This window comes from Rissa tridactyla, chromosome Z (genome assembly GCF_028500815.1).
Source record: "Rissa tridactyla isolate bRisTri1 chromosome Z, bRisTri1.patW.cur.20221130, whole genome shotgun sequence".
In the NCBI taxonomy this organism is placed as follows: Eukaryota; Metazoa; Chordata; class Aves; order Charadriiformes; family Laridae; genus Rissa; species Rissa tridactyla.
In genome coordinates, this window is record NC_071497.1 from 70,709,325 (window position 1) to 70,721,648 (window position 12,324).

Sequence of the window (12,324 nt, forward strand, 5' to 3'; positions counted from 1 at the left end):
TAACGAAAGGCAATTATCACACAACACTCTCTGCCCCAGTTTTCGCCAAAAATATGAGGCAATACCTCCAAATTTCACAGAAGCTTTCTGAGGACAAAAGTCATTCACATGAACTGTTCTGACACTACATAACTGAAGGCTATGTACCTTGTTTGCCGTTACAGTGAAAGGATGCAAAGGTCCTTTATTTGCGAGAGGCTGAAACGGTGGCTATGTATCAATTGCACACTGGCATGTCATGATGACAGGCCATTTTTTTAATTAGTCTTCTAAAAAAAGAGATAAATTACTAAAACAGGAGTCTCTGAAGTGATTCTTATGCCTTCTACCATAAAAAAATATCCGTAAGAAGTATGATCTTGTTTGAGCACAGCACAAGTCCTTAGAGCCAGAATCCCCTAAACCTGCAAATTAGGAGCTTTAACAGTACTCCAGTAAGAAAGCGCTGGTCTTATTCAAAAGCTCAGAGAAGGATCATAAATCTTCCTTTTAGTGCTTTGCACCAACTTGTCCAGAATAGCTTGACTTAATGACTTAGTACAAATAAAGCCTTGTCTTTCTAACCTGCTAGGCAAGTGCCAAAATGTACAACCTATTCAGAATCAAAATTAAATAGGTAAAAGCAGCATGGGTTTAGAGTTATTTGCTATTGACTTGTTTAGGTCACCTCCTCTGCTTTGCTCGTATTCTCTATCTTCTTACAATCAAAATGAGCTATACGAACTTTGAGGCTGCTCCATGTATCAGAGACTCTTCAGAAACAGCAGAAATCTGCCCTGTGTCTCTGTCGGCCGGCATGAGATTGGAAAGACAAATGTTGTCATAACCTCCACCCACTGGAATCTGGTTGTTGGTTAAGTTAACACATCCTCTGGCTATTTGAACTGGTCACTCCAGAAGACAACAGTAAGTCAAGTTGTCATGCATTCCTTATTAGTCATTTCCTCCCACAGCTGCATCTTCTGCATTCGTGTTTACGAATCAGCTAAAATCTTGTTTGTAGTTTGAGGAGGAACTGAAGACATTAGAGGAGTATCTACTGTTCAACTCTGCAAATGTAGGTTTTGGTTCCCCCATGCAAGCAAACTTCACCAATTTACTGTTTGCCTGCTGTTTTGCTACTGCTAAGTTTTCATGGGGTTTTCAGTATCTTTATTTCTGGGGGGGAGCCGAGGGAGCAGCGAGAGGGCGGAGGGGCAGGTTGAGGGGTGGACACGCATGACACATCCTTGATCCATTATATGTAAAGTACCCAGGCAGGAATCTCAGCTATTTTCAGTGAAGGAAATGCTTGAGTTATTTGATGTAGTTTTTGCCTGACGTGGTAGCACTGAGCGGTTATGTTTGTTCATAGAAAGAAAGATGCACGTATAATGACTTTTTTTTGTCTTAATGCAACAGCTATTTCTGGGCAGAACTTCCAGCTATCTGGGCAACTGTTGAGACTGTCAGTCAATATAACTGCTTGCTTTTGCTTACTTTCAGAGAAGTGAATAAAAATTCTACCTGTAGGAATTTCTTCAGCTTACTGAATGCAGAACAGGCAGCATATGAAAGTAGGTAAAATGGGCACGATATAAAGGAGGAAAGTTCTAGCCAAATCCAGCTCACTGTCAATTGCATTTCTTGGCAAAATTACTCTTTCTCTTCTCTCTAAAGAGTTACCTAAAATGTGCCCCTATCCTGCCATATCTGACTAGCATGTCCATCTTTTCCACAAAGAACTTTGCTCATTAAACGTAGAAGACTTCATCTATCAAAACTTTTTTTTTCATCAAGTGTTCTTACTGGAACCATCTGGTTTTTTTACATAAAAAAAATTTAATTATGTTAAGAATTGCCTGGAGAGAATGTAGAATTGCCTGGAGAAAAGTAGAATACACTTGCATTAAAGCAAAAGTAGAATCAAATAATAATGTCCCACAGATAAATTTTGTTAATCTATTCAGAAAGACACACAGCTTAGGCATTAGTCAGAACATTCTTATATTAAATATTTAAAGTCATTCTTTAGAAATAACTACTACCTAATCATCATCTTTTGGATGAGTGTTTGTATTGGACTTTTATTTTTTATGACATCCCATTCCCAAGAGATTAATAAATAGAATACACCAACTGTGAATGTTAAACACGTCTACTGAGTTGGAAAAACTGAATCTGACTCTCACCTATTTTTTAGAATAGTTAGCCGTATATTGCTCTTTGACTTTACCTGCAGATGGAAATGCCAAGACTGACTGGTAGTCAATTGGGTACCCAGAGACTGAGGAATCCAAGCATATCATCCATGAATGGAAAGTCTAACAAATGCTCATATTTTACAGCACTTGTTTGTACAAAAACAAACTGAGGTAGAAGCAGGACCAGTTCTCCAGGGCAACATCCCAGTGCTTAAGCAGTACAACAGCCCTTTTTCCCTACAGTCCTCCCAGTCCCATCATTCTATGATAACAGACTTATTATTAACAGATTCTATATGCAACCTAAGAGATGCACACTAACTCACATCACTGCCCAACCATTACATATCTCCAAGGTCAGGACCCCCACATGAACAAATTGAAGATAAAGCTTCTCTCACTATCATGGGGAAATTTCGTTGATTGACTCTGCTTTAACATGAATGTTATTCCTTTATGCTAAAGCTCCTCCCAAGGTTTCTTCCCCAAGAATCTAAAGCACTGCCAATTTCACAGTGAGAGCCAACTGGCAGTTATGGGCCACGGAGCTGAAAAATCTTTCATGGAAGTTTTCTAAAATGGTGAAGAGTCTTATATAACATTTAATGTATTCACTACCAGGCCTCTTTTGTCTTTTCTAACAAATAAGAGACCTGATGCAAAATAATTACATTACTTGTAATGTCAGAGCTTCAGCAAAATAGATACTAGTTTCATTTGTGTATATTATGAGGAGGTAAGTACATTTTGCAACAGCATCTGTTTGCACTGTCAGGAGTACAACTTTTTTCTGAGTTCATCTCACAGCAGCCATTTTCTTAGTTCCAGATGAGACTTGTCTTGAACCAATCAAATATACATTATATAGATATTCCTCCATTTATATGAAGACAGGTTAACTGCTCAACACTGAATGTTTTCTTGTGTGCTTTTTGCCAGTGACTAAATGTCACAGCAGAAAAATGTGTCTATTTGCACTACATTTCTTACCTTGACAACAGAGGGTTACACTCATACACAGGAGACCCATTTTGTTCAGATTCACATTTGTGCTAATAATTTCACAACCACTGCTGCCACTGCTGCTGCTGTGTTTAAGCAGTTACCTTCCTTGCGGTCCACTGTACTCTTAGGCTTATTTCCGGTAACTAATACAAACTGAGTCATGGGATGTACTTGGCCAGCAGATGGAAACAAGAAGAAGGAGGGAGATATGGCTTCCAATGCTTTGTTTATGAGAACATCCTTCCTGTCATCAATATCCGCATTCCATTAACGTATGGTTTCAATTCTGCCTTTGCGATGTGGTTCAAGCACTATAGTCAAAGCATATATGCTCCAGTCAAGCACATTTCACTTTGTATTTAATCAAGTAAGAGGGGATACTATAGCAGTTTCTGTGAAAGCTCTAGCTGCTTACTAACCTGCTGCTCCTAATCATTCTCAATGGTACTGCAAAGCTTTTTCCATTACTTAAAAGCAAATTCAACCTCTGAAAAAATAATATGGATAATATATATGAAAAATAAGATGCACTCCCAAATGGTTGTGGTTCTAGTTATTTATCTAGTTGTTTAAAATTTACATGATTTAAACTAGGATTCCATCAAAAATTTGTTTGAAGGAGCAAGAAATGAGAAAGCAAGCCTGAAAGAGAACTGCTAATCATTAAGAAATCAAAACCTATATATATATTCCTTCATTTCCATAGCATATAGATTCTATCCAGGTTCATGGCCTGAGAAGAGCCTTAGGAAAATGTTTGGAATGTGAACTGAAATTGCAATGGAACTGAGGAATCTGTTAAGAAGATATTTGAAGAGTATGAGTTATACTTTTTCTTGAATTTCTGAGGGTCAGCTAGGGTATGCTCTAGGTTATCTAGAGTCCCATTGCCTCTGATACAAGTGTAAGTACATGATTTACACGCAGACATCTAAATGTAGATGTCTCTATCTGCAAGATGTATTCCACATTAAAGGTCTGAAGACCCAACTTTAATTTGCCTGGAGATGCATTATGTCCATGTCTTCTATTAAAGTCAGCAAACTGCTACCTGTATAATTGTAGTGACATTTACAATGCTGGCAAAGTTTACAGCTTATATTAATTCCCAACATTAAGAAGGTGCTCCCTGGTCAAGCAGTCTTACATATTGCTGCAGAGCACTGCATTGTCACATGCGTATGTAACTCTGACTGCAAATAAGAGCTGAATCAGAACCAGGGACTGGATCTGCTAGATTTTTTTCTGTGGCTTGAGTTTATGACATTGGAACAGCCTGTGGTCAAGGAAATAAAATCACCTTAATCTGCAGCTCTAGTCTCTTTTCTAACAATTAGACATTCTTGACTAATGTGCAAAATTTCCAGTAGACAATTAATCATAATAGGTATTACCGCTAAATGAGTTATTCCTAAACATTGCGCTAAATCTGTAACTATGTGTGAATCCACAAGGTTGCCAAAAACCAGCCTCTGGCAACAGACGTCATAGATTCTTCTGTGTAAAAAGGCTTGGTATGATCTGAATAATAGCCAATTTCTCTTATGATGATGGGAATTACTGAAGACATGGGACAACTTTTATATTCGGAAGTGATAGTAGCATGCCACCTGTACCAGGGGTCCATCTCTAACTCCTGTTATCTTTTCTGAGTCTTCCTGTGACTTCTCCTGGATAATTTGTGTCTTGCTAAAGGATATAAAACAGGACCAGACTATCAGTATTGCAGAACCAGTAGTTATAATACAGAAACTGCACCTGGATTCTGCATTTCCGTTTTCAGTGTTCACAGCAGGTGTTATGTCTAACTTAAATCTATTTGTGAGAATGTCTTACATATTTGTTAAAATGCCTTCTCTAGTAAATATTTAAGACTGATCTATTTCTCCTTCTCTAGAAATGAATAGAACCAAGGTAAAGTCATTGGCTTCGGTGGAATTACTCCTGATTCACAAAGCTGACTGCTCTTCCCCACAACTTCCTCATGAAAACCAGCCTAATGACTGCTGGGAAAGGATCTGAAATACTGCAACTTCCATATACTTACGAGCAAAATCTCAAAGTAATTTAGAATAGGCTAGAATAGAATAGACTATTTCAGTTGGAAGGGACCTGCAACGATCATCTAGTCTCACTGCCTGACCAAGTCAGAGCTGACAAAAGGTTAAAGCATGTTATTAAGGGCATTGTTCAAATGCCTCTGAAACACTGACAGACTTAAGGCATTGACCACCTCGCTGGGAAGCCTGTTATAGTGTTTGACCACCCTCTTGGTAAAGAAGTGCTTCCTAATGTCCAGTCTAACCCTCCCCTGGTGCAGCTTTGAACCATTCCTACACGTTCTGTCACCAGATTCCAGGGAGAACTCAGTGCCTCCCTCACCACATCTCCTCCTCAAGAAGCTGTAGTCAGTGAGATCGGCCCTCAGTCTCCTTTTCTCCATGCAAGACAAGCTCAAAGCCTTTAGCTGCTTCTTATAGGGCATTCCTTCCAGCCCTTTCACCAGCTTTGTTGACCTCCTCTGGATGTGTTCAAGGACCTTCACATCCTTAAACTGGGGGCCCAGAACTACACACAGTATTTAACGTGAGGTTGCACCAATGCTGTGTACAGTGGGATAATCACCTCTTTTGACCGGCTGGGTATACTGTGTTTTATCCACCCCAGGATGTGGTTTGTCCTCTTGGCTGCCAGGTGTCGTGATTTAACCCAGCCAGGAACTAGGACCACAGAGTCACTTGTGCAGTTCTCCTCCTTTCCCCCAGCAGAAGGAGAAAAAGAGGGGAAAGGGAAAGGAAAAAAACTTGTCAGTTGAGATAAAGACAGTTTAATAGAACAATAGCAGAAAATGAAAATGAAAATGAAAATGAAAATGAAAATGAAAATGAAAATACTAGTACTAGTAATGGTAATAGAAGTAATAACAACACAAGTCACACTCACCACCGTGAATTTACACTTTCCTGAGGAGTAGTTGCAGATTCCCCACACCTCAGCCAGCCCCCATTTATATACTGAGCATGATGTCTATGTTAAGGAATATTCCCTTGGCTATTCCATTGTTCTGTCTGTGCTCCTACTCAGTTTCTATGGGAAGTGGAAAAGAGTCCTTGAAAAGTACCATCACCTATCAAGAACTAAAACAATATGCATTATTAGTATTCCTTTCACAGGAACCACTAGAAAGAAAATTAACTCTTTCCCAGACGAAACCAGGACTTCAGGGCTCACTGCTGACTCATATTGAGCCTGCTGCTGACCAGCACCCCCAGATCCCTTTCTGCAGGGCTGTTCTCCAGTCACTCCTCTCATAATTTATACTTGTGCCCAGCATTACTCCATCCCAGGTGCAGAATCTGGCATCTGAACTTGTTAAATTTCATCCAATTAATCACAGCCCAATGCTCCAAATTATTTAGATCCCTCTGCAAGGCCTCTTGTCTGCAAGGCTCCCAAGACCTTTGGTAGATGACGGGCAAGGGTTCTGCCATAACACCTGCTAGCTCCTTCAGTACATCAAAATGAATCCCATCAGGGCTAAGGTCTGTGAGTATTATTAAAGACTGAGGCAAAAAAACCTCAACTGTTTCTTCATCCCTTTTAGTCAGATGACCATCTTCAATAAGTATTGGTCCAATGTTTTCTTTAGACCTCCTCTTGCTATTAACGTACTTTAAAAAGTCCTTGATATCTGTCACAACACTGGCCAGTTTCAGCTCTAATTGAGCTTTAGGCCTTTCGTGTCTGCTCCATGTATATACAGACCACAGCTCTGTAAGCTTCCTGCAAAGCCTGAGATTGTTTCCAGAGATCATACAATTTCCTTTTCCTCTTGAGCTCCACAAGAAGTTCCCTGTTCAGCCAAGGTGGTCTTCTGCTCCGCTTGCTTGATTTATGACACAGTGGAATTGCCTGCTCCTGTGCTTTTAAAAGGAGGTTCTTAATGACTGGCCAGCACTCATGGACTCCTAAGTCCTCAAAAGCAGATTCCCAAGGTTCTCTGATAAATAGCTCCCTGAATAGCTTAAAGTTTGCTCTCCTGAAGTCCAAGGTAGCAACTCTGCTCTCCTTTTTTCTCATGACACTGAAAATTTTAAACTCAACCATTTCATGATCACTATGGCCAAAACAACCATTTACCATCACATCCCCCACAAGTCATTCTCTATTAACAAATAGCAAGTCTAGGAGGGCATTTTTCCTAATTAATTCACTGAGTACCTGTGACAAGAAGTTACCTCCTATGAACTTCAAGAACTTGAATAAACAGACATAAAAAGGGGGGAAAAATTATGTTCCCATTTACTAAGTTCAGTTGTTGAAGAGAATCAAGCATTCTGGAATATAGACAAAACTGCTTTAAATAAGCATGTCATCTGAAAGTTTATTGTGGGCAAAATAGCTATCATTTGCTGGAGTGGAGCCTAACTTCACGCTAATAAAAATGACTCCAATACTGAGAAAAAACTGGAGGTTGGAAATTAAAAAAACAAACATTTGACCACATTTCAATCTTGCGGTGCAGGAAGTGATGGGAGACACAAAATTACCTGAAATCCTGCCAAAGCTTGCAAAGGATCTGTTGGTTCCTAAAGAACAGGGTGTGCCTCAAAACCATTGCATGGTTCTTGTAGTAACCAAACAATGGATTTCATTAATATGAACAAGGTATTCAAGGGTGGGGAGTGCTATTTCCACAGTTCAGCTTCTTGGGATTATAGCAACTGACTCCTAAACAAAATGTTCCAGCAACATGCGTCACAACTAAGAATTTGTAATTGATACAATTTATGAGGATGTATCATTTTCTATTAATTCTTAGGCTTCTCTCTACACGCAGCTGAAAACACGTATCTATTCCACTGCAGGAATTCAGACATTGTGACTCAAATACCAAAGACAACACAAAGGAGCTGAATTCCCAAGTTGTTTCTATTACTTTGAATATTGATTATGTTCCTAGTGGTAGCAGCAGTTACAGTTCCTCAAAATAGGTCTTAGTTTATCACAGAATCACACAGAACCACGGAATGGTTCAGGTTGGAAGGGACCTTAAAGATCATCTAGTTCCAACGTCCCTGCCGTGGGCAGGGACACCTCCCACTAGACCAGGCTGCTCAAAGCCTCATCCAGCCTGGCCTTCAACACTTCCAGGGACGGGGCATCCACAGCTTCCCTGGGCAACCTGTTCCAGTGCCTCACCACCCTCACAGGAAGGAATTTCTTCCTAATATCCAATCTAAATCTACCCTCTTTCAGTTTGAGGCCGTTATGTACTATCGTTACGCTCCGTGATAAAGAGTCCCTCCCCATCCTTCCTGTAGGCCCCCTTTAGGTACTGAAAGGCCGCTATAAGGCTATAAGGTCTCCTTGGAGCCTTCTCTTCTCCAGGCTGAACAACCCCAACTCTCTCAGCCTGTCTTCATAGCAGAGGTGCTCCAGCCCTCTGATCACTTTCATGGCCCTCTGCTGGACCCGTTCCAACAGGTCTCCATGTCCTTCTTACGGTGAGGACTCCAGAGCTGCACACACTACTCTAGGTGGGGTCTCACCAGAGCAGAGTAGAGGGGCAGAATCACCTCCCTCGACCTGCTGGCCACGCTTCTTTTGATGCAGCCCAGGATGCGGTTGGCTTTCTGGCCTGCAAGTGTGTGCATTGCTGGCTCTTGTTGAGCTTCTCGTCCACCAGCACCCCCAAGTCCTTCTCCTCAGGGCTTCTCTCAAGCCATTCTCCACCCAACCTGTATTTGTGCCTGGGATTGCCATGACCCAGGTGCAGGACCTTGCACTTAGCCTGGTTGAACTTCATGAGGTTCACACAAGCCCACCTCTCAAGCCTGTCAAAGTCCCTCTGGATGGCATTCCTTCCCTTCAGCGTGTTGACCGTGCCACACAGCTTGGTGTCATCGGCAAACTTGTTGAGAGTGCACTCAATCCCACTGTGCATGTCACCGACAAAGATGTTAAACAGCACTGGGCCCAGTACTAACCCCTGAGGAACGCCACTCATCACCGGTTTCCATGTGGACATTGAGCCATTGGCTGCAACCCTTTGAGTGTGGCCATCTAGCCAGTTCCTTATCCACCAAGTCATCCATCCATCAGATCCATGCCTTTCCAATTTAGAGACCAGGATGTCGTGTGTCACAGTGTCAAACAGTTTGCATAAGTCCAGGTAGATGACATCAGTTGCTCTCCCCTTATCTACCAATGCTGTGGCAACATCACAGAAGGCCACCAAATTTGTCAGGCATGATTTGCCTTTGGTGAAGCCATGCTGGCTGTCACCAATCACCTCCTTATTTTCCATGTGCCCTAGCAGAGATTCCAGGAGGATCTGCTCCATGATCTTGCCAGGCACAGAGGTGGGACTGACCGGTCTGTAGTTCCCTGGGTCTTCCTTTTTTCCTTTTGAAAATGGGGGTTATGTTTCTCCTTTTCCAGTCAGCAGGAATTTCACCAGACTGCCATGACTTTTCAAATATAATGGAAAGCGGTTTGGCGACTTCATCTGCCAGCTCCCTCAGGACCCGTGGATGGACTTCATCTGGTCCCATGGACTTACGCACCTTCAGGTTCCTCAGATGGTCTCGAACCTGATCTTCTCCTACAGTGGGCAGTTCTTCAGTCTGATAGACCCTGCCTTTGCATTCTGCAACTTGGGTGGTGTGGTTTGAGCCCTTGTCGGTGAAGACACAGGCGAAAAAGCCATTCAGTACCTCAGCCTTCTCAATATCCTGGATGACCAGGTTTCCTGTCTCCTTCCTGAGAGGGACCACATCTTCCCTAGTCTTGCCTTTACCCCTGATGTACTTAAAGTTTTTCTTTATATACATAGGGAAACATTTTCTTTATATACATTTTCTGTATATACATAGGGAAAAGAAAAAATTAGTTTCAGAAACTCATAATACTTTTACTGGAACAAATCTTGCTTCTGACACTGTGAAATCTCCCTGACAGCACTGGAAGTGATGTAAATTCATTTCATGGGAGCAGGGGGTTATGGGCACCAGGATACTGACATCAGGACACAGAAATTAGGACTTCATGGACAGAGTTTGTGGAGGGCCAGGCATCAAGTCACAGGGTTATGTATAATACCCATCATCAAAATCAGGGCAGGAAAATAGCTGCTGGAACTACTGCAGCTTCAGGGTTTCTTTTCACACAGACTATTAGTTGGAAAGAAATAATTTGAGATAATAGAGTACAACTGGCCTCTGAGGGATTTTTTAGATTTGTAAATTAATGCTATTTCATACCCGTAACTAAAGTCCTTATTGCTTGTAGTCCAGAAAGCTAGCTGAGAAAATCATACAGTAAACAAGGCAAATTAAAGTGGACATGACCTTTACTCCAGATTTTGCACTACAAGAGAACTGTGGAATGAAAGGCTGAACCTGAACAAATGCTAATTCCCATAGAAGTTTTTTCTATTTTTCCAGACTTGTGACAAAAAAAATAAAAGATATGAACACTGGGAGGCACTGGTAGAAGGAAGAAGGCAAAAAGAGTTCTAGGAGAAAAATAAAACTGTTCACAAGAAGCTCCTGGACTACAGCATGATATCCAAGTAGTCAAATGAGGTATGTCACTCTAGTACCCATAAGAGCTGGCCCAAAGAATCCACAGTCAGATGTTGCGTCAATAGGGAATCACTAAAGAAGACCATATTAATGGATCTACAACTAATACTGCAAACACACTTTGTGATTGTGAATCACCAAAAGGGGACACTAGTTAATTATCCCTCAAATAAATCTTTCAGTCCTCCTACTGAAAATGAAGCCTAATACAGTGCAAACAGTACAGTCAGTAGCACTCACCAGATGACACAACAGCTCTATTCAGAAATTGGGAAAAAAAAAAGTGAAAGAACTTTGTGTGTTCAAGGGAAGATTCAAACCAAAAGCCAGGAGAACTATGAAAAATCGCTTTGGTACCACTAAGTGATGAACAACTCATTATTAGTATTGAGCTGAACAGGAACACTGGCAGTATCCACTTTAAACTTCTTTCTTTTGCTGAGAACATGGATATTACACATAGACATCCAGGTCACTGGTCAATGATCACTGACTTTTATAGACTGTTTTGTTAGCGGTAACTTGTTTTTTTCTGCCATATGCTAGCCTGGTGGTGATCTTACTCTTCTCTCCCTTTTCTGCCCTCCCTCAGGCAATACACTAACAGACAGAGTATCTTTCAGACAGAGCCAGAGGAGTGCTCTGGAGGCTGGTCACAGATTAAGCCATCCTTCATCACTTATGAAAAAGATATCAACATTAGCAACCGAGACAAATGGCTTGGTTGGGAAGGTACTGAACTAAGAATCAAAAATTCTGAACAGAATTAATAAATCACTATGGGAATTCTGAGGATATTAATTAATTATATATTGTGGTTTCTATCCTAAATAGGTGTTTATTTTTCCAAGAGGCAAACATAAAGTTCTGATTTGGAGCTTTTGTTATGCCAGTGTAAGACAGATGCATTATGGAGTTCTCATCAGGTACCCTCTTTCAATTTTGCTTAATTTTTCCAAAAAAGATTAATTTAGTGATCTATATATATAAGAGCAATCCTCTTCAAATCAGATGATTGTGTTTGGACACTCAACACTGTCTATACCCTCAAAGGCTATGAAGAACTTCCATTCAATCAATTTCCATGAAAAATCTACCTATGTGCAGATAAATCTCTTAACAAAGCAGAAACCTCTATTCAAAAGTGCAGCTGAACTACCCAGACAAAGTGGCGTGCTCATAATTTTTGCCTTCTCAGATGCAACCACGAAGGTAATGTGCAGTAATGTTATGATTACGGTTACTCATTATACACATCACAAATGAAAACAGTCTCTGTAAAGCATACATTAATTCTAATTTCTGGGGAAAGGAACCAAAGAGGGTCACTTTATCTGAAATCAGCAGCTGCAAATAAAAGACAAGCAAAATCAGTAAAAGTTTAGAAAAGGAAAATTCAGCTCTGTAAGAAATTGTATAGCATTACAAACAACAATACCCATTGAAAATTACTCATCTTTTTTCTAGGGTCTCTAGACGTATAGTATGTAGACAAGTACATCTCCAGGCTTCTACCAGGGGTCAGACTCATCTCATCTCTATTTAGA